Genomic DNA, 4,990 nt, shown 5'->3' on the forward strand with positions numbered 1-4,990 from the left:
TAAAAAAAATATGGGAAAATTAAAACCTATTTTGTCCCTATTCTCAAGAATCACTGATTTGTTCATTTATAGGTATTTTTGATGTGTTTGCCATCATTTTCTTGTTGGAAAACATATTTTGGTCACGTTTCACCTTCAGACCCACACTAAAAAAGGAAGGTGGAAATTTGACCCAAGAAGCTCCAAACCTAAAACTTATCAATTAGAAAGTTCTGGAACCGTTAAGCAAGTTTAACACAGCCAACCAGCTCTAAAACTGAGACCATCTTTGACATAAAACTCTCCAACAGAAAGTATTTTTTTTCCTTTAATATTAGCTGGCAATTCGTCTTTTTTTTTCTTTAACTGCATCTAATTTAAAAAAAGTTTTTAGGAAACATTTCTAAACTTGCTTCCTGTTTTAATTCAGTAACCAGCATCACTCTAAACTACTTCCATTTTACATCACTGAGTATGAGGAGTGAAATGATACGCTGCTCAGCTCGTCATTTGACCTTAAAGCAGATGAATGAAATTTCATGGATTATAACTCGCATTTGACTTTTGCTGCAAGCGAGCAGACTTTAAATAACTCATTTGCTCTCCTCACCGTATCCATGCATAGGGGGCCAGCCGGTAAGCGTCCCACACATCTGGGGCCATCCCTGGAAGCGTTACCTGCTGTGTGCATCTGTATGAGCAGAGCTCAGACTGTGTGTGCCATCAGCATGCAGTGAGCATATCTAATCATATGCGTGTGTGTGAACGTGTGTGCATACGAGTTTTAATTTCATCTTGTGTGTGTACGTGGGAGCTAGCAGAGCAGATCAGTGTCCATGCTGAGGGCTTTGTCACAGCTGACCTATATTAGATGAAAGCAGCTGGATCAGTGGCCTGCAGGGACAGCAAAAGAGTTGTGTTCTAATTATCTCTGCTGCAAGCTAGCGACACATCACACACATGCGCGCGCAGATGCGAGCGCGCGCCGGCGTACCACGCACACTTCCCTTCAAATCGATAAGAGCCCGAGAGAGAGCATCTGCCATGTTCTGTTTGATGAGCGGCGGCGGCGGATCCTCCTGTGCCTCATGTCATACAATGCATATTAAAGCCTCGTTTTTGTTGTTGTATTTTTATTTATTTTTTTTTTGTGATGATGGTGTCCTGCGGTCTCCGGGTGCAACGACACGTCACACATCTCGGTTGTGCGTTGAGAGACGTAATTACAAGGTGATCACAGCGAAAATGAAATTAAACTCTTGTTGTGGGGCGAGGGAATTGGAGGAGCGCGTCTCCTCCAAAACGGTTCAAACTGAGCTGGTGCGGCGCGTCTATTAGCCGCCGTTGCTATGGAGCCCAGAACTAACACATGCTGAGGGTGAACGTTTGTTTTAATGAGGCGGAGGGAAATAAAAAAAGAAAAGCAAAGAAAGCTAAGGCTTTCAGTAATCACTATCGTAATGCTAAGGCTAATAGAGGGGTAATAAAAGCACGTGGAACCCTGTGGCACCGTTTAATGCGACTGCAGTTAGCTCTGTTGCTCTTAGCTTACGTAGCATGGGGGCGGAGGGGATTTATACGACACTTTTCTTTAATAGCTAATAATTAGCTCGATTTGAGTGAACAATGGCAATGCAAACATGTTTTTGCATTTTGTTAAAACATGTTTAACAATGTTTTAATCTGTCATTTGCATTGAGTTCTTTACATCACTGTGAGGCAAATTAGATCCACTTTTCTTTGCAGAATGGTTTAAATTCAGGCACATGGAAGTGTTTCCAGAACAAACGGTCTTGTCACGGCCATACATTATGAGTAACATTCAAGTAAACACTTTGACTTGGTCTGTAGAAGTCATACTTGCTGGTGCCATTTTGGTTTTGTTTTGCTGGATTAGTCAAGTGTGCTTGGGGTTAAGGTCAGAAACTGATTGGTTTGATCTTCTACTTCAGGATTTATTTTATAGGTAACAGGAATCATTGTTTCATCCACTAAAGCATGTCACCTGTGTCTCAAAGAAGCAAAGCAGTCCTGCATCATGATAAAACCACCAGCTTTACTGTTAACGTGGTGTTAGTTCTACGTCAGATTGAATGCAGGGCGTAGACTCCAAAAGTCTCTGCTTTTGGAGTCCCTATTTTGTCCAAAAGGGAAACTGACCAAAACCCTTCATGTTTTGGTCATGATGAGTTTCGTCTGTGAGTTATTAGCTGTTTCCATTACAAATGTGATCAGAACTTTCACTGTTCCGCTAATGTAAAAATAAATAAAAAAAACATTCTCAATTGCTCTGTTTGCAGTGAACAAGAAATGCAATTAAAATCACACGTGAATTAGTTTGTTTACACAATAAGTCATTAAAAAACATGACGAGCCATGATTCTCCAACTACTTCCTGTCGTCTTTGTGGTTGTTGATCATGTGACTTGTGTGAGGCGGAAAAAAGAAAAGTGTTTCCATTGCAGTTTTGCTAAATATACCAATTTCAATACGGCTAAACTTCCTTGCACCAAAGCTTTATATCAGAAAAACTGGATTGCTTTTTCAAAGTTGGCGTGTTCCCGTTAAACAGTTTTATTTCTCAAAACGTTAAATCATGCACTCTTAAAATGCAGCTTCGCTCTTGGAGTGACTTTGGAAGTCTGTTTCTTTAAACTGGATCGTGACGTGATGCTTTTCAGGATCATTTAGCCTACTTCATGCTGCTAGACAATTTCTATTACAGTGATTTTATTTTTTTTTTTTAAGTGACTCCCAACCAGAAAAACGTAGCTAATTACAAATCATTTATGGATCAACATGTAAGGGCATATGTATTTTTCGCATGCTTGGTTTGAATATGTTTATCATTTGAAAACAGCTTTTTACTAAGCTGAAGTATTTAAGTTTAACAAAAAAGCAAAACAAACAAACAAAAAACATTCCTCCCCCAACAGTGCACATGGACCAACACTATTCTGTTCTTTTCTAAAGTTCAAATCATTTCACACATGCTACCTTTAGGATGTAATTGGGGACACCATGCACTCAATTAAGCCAGTTTAGTCATCCCCTCTTCTTTCTTCCTCTTTTTTTTATTGCTTCCGTTTCTTTCCCGTCCTTCACACACAGCCCTTTATCTCCGTGGCAAATTTCGCTGCGCTGTTCCCTCCCTCTCCTCTTCTTCATATCCTTCTGCCATCCCACCGTTTGTAGCTCCAGGGCCTGTAGAACACAACAGTGGGGAGCTGAAGTGTGTTAGTAAGGCAGTCAGGAGAGCTTCTTGTTTTGGGACCCGAAAGAGAAAAAAAAGGAGGAGCAGCACACAGGCGCAGATTTTCCACCACATTGCAGGCGCCGCAAGGGACCCGTTTACAGGTCAGAGCTTATGGGGAGAGGTACCTTCCCCACAATAGGAGGGTGAGGTGGGAGTGGGGGGGGGCGCACTGTAAAGAAATGGAGCTAAATACTTACTGCCAGAAATGTGTGATGCATGATGTGAGGTTTCTCTTGTGTGTGCTTCCCTGACGGTTCTCTCTTTTTCTTTCTCTTTGCCGTTTTCCCCACAGACTGACTGGTTCTGATTTATTGCGCTGTTCCCTTCTACGTAAAGACATGGAGCACCTTTTTCTGATGAGACTGTGGTAAGTCGATTGTGGGCATGAGCACAGGACTGATTCCTGGAGCTGCTTGTCACCTGAGTTCTGCTCAAACTCCAGTTTTGTCTCGTGCGTCCTTGAGTTCCAAGCCCCGGAGAGATTAAACCAGATCAAGGGAAAAAGCTTCGTGAAAGGGGGAATTGGAAAAAATGCAGCTGCTAATATCTTCACACCACTTAATTTTTTCTCACATTGCAATCGCAAAGTTGTGTGTATTTTATTGGGTATGTCGGTACAGTGTCCAGTCAAACCGGAAGGAAAGTAGTAAAATACTGGGGTAAGATGCATTTGCATTCAGGATCTCTGAATGCAAATGCTAATACAGTATTTCGTATTAGTTGTACGAAGCATCTTGTGTCGCATTTAAAGTAAAACTTTTGATTGGTCCTCTTTGCCAAACAGCTGAAGTTCAGTCAGATATGGTGGACGGCTTCTGTGAACAGCAGTTTCCAGGTCTAGCCACAGACCAGGGATGCATCCAGGACTCCATCACCCAAAGACCTCCAAATCATTTCCATGTCACTGTGGCTCCATGTTTAGGGTTGCCGCTAATGAGTTTTCCTCCAGAATCGCCCTGAATATGGCTCCATCTATCTTTCTATTAACATTGAGCAGTTTCCACAACTCTGTGGAAGGACAGCAATCCCAAAACAAGACGATGCCGCCACCATGTTTCATGATGTCCATTTTAACCAAAACACCTCCTTCCCCATGTTTGCTTTGCTTGTGTGAAACTTCAAACTTTCAGTATTCCCTAGAGGCGTAGCAAGAGCTCGTCTTATATCTTCTTATATTAAAATGTCACAACGTTTTTCGTTGGGGTAACTACTATCTCACAAGTCCTACCAAGTTGCTGTCAGCTTGGCTTCGCCTGATGAAGTTATAATAGCCGATGCCCCAACCACCATTTGTTTGGCAGTAATTTGGGTTACCAGTCGGAGTGATAAATGGCCCCAGAGCAACGGACAAAACCCAAACAATATGTGAGCACTGGAAATTGTTCAGTTGCTGAAATGGGCAGAGAGCATCACCATAACAACTGACGAAATGTCTGAGGGTACAAAGAGCGACATCACAATCACAGCTGCAATCAGTTGGAACTAGGAAATGGTAAGTGTCTTACTGCAGATCATGCATAGCTGAAGCACTGTCCTAAGCTCTGTAGAGATAAAAAATAAACCAGAAAAATGCTTGAGTTTGTGGCAAAAATCAATAAAAATGCAGACTACAGGCCTTTTTGAAGCATAAAGTAGATTTTTGAAGTCTTCTTGAAAGTAATGTTAAATCTTATATCTCAAAAAAAATCTGAGTGACTTGTCTCGTCTAGTGAGTTTTAGGCAGTGGTGGAGAAAGTACTCAAAAAATGTACTTAA

General features: G+C 41.5%; 1 protein-coding gene across 3 annotated transcripts in view; it reads left to right on the plus strand.

Annotated features, from left to right (window-relative positions):
- Positions 1-3,503: 3,503 nt before the first annotated feature.
- dlgap3 (discs, large (Drosophila) homolog-associated protein 3) overlaps positions 3,504-4,990 on the plus strand; it is an 86,326-nt gene continuing 84,839 nt past the window's right edge. For all 3 annotated transcript variants that reach the window (XM_015050221.1, XM_015050219.1, XM_015050222.1), the window contains exon 1: positions 3,504-3,602. The gene's annotated coding sequence lies outside the window, so the exon portion shown is untranslated. The remainder of the gene's footprint in view (positions 3,603-4,990) is intronic.

Source organism: Poecilia latipinna, unplaced genomic scaffold (genome assembly GCF_001443285.1).
Source record: "Poecilia latipinna isolate Pla-1442-1.1 unplaced genomic scaffold, P_latipinna-1.0 Scaffold980, whole genome shotgun sequence".
Taxonomy (NCBI): Eukaryota; Metazoa; Chordata; class Actinopteri; order Cyprinodontiformes; family Poeciliidae; genus Poecilia; species Poecilia latipinna.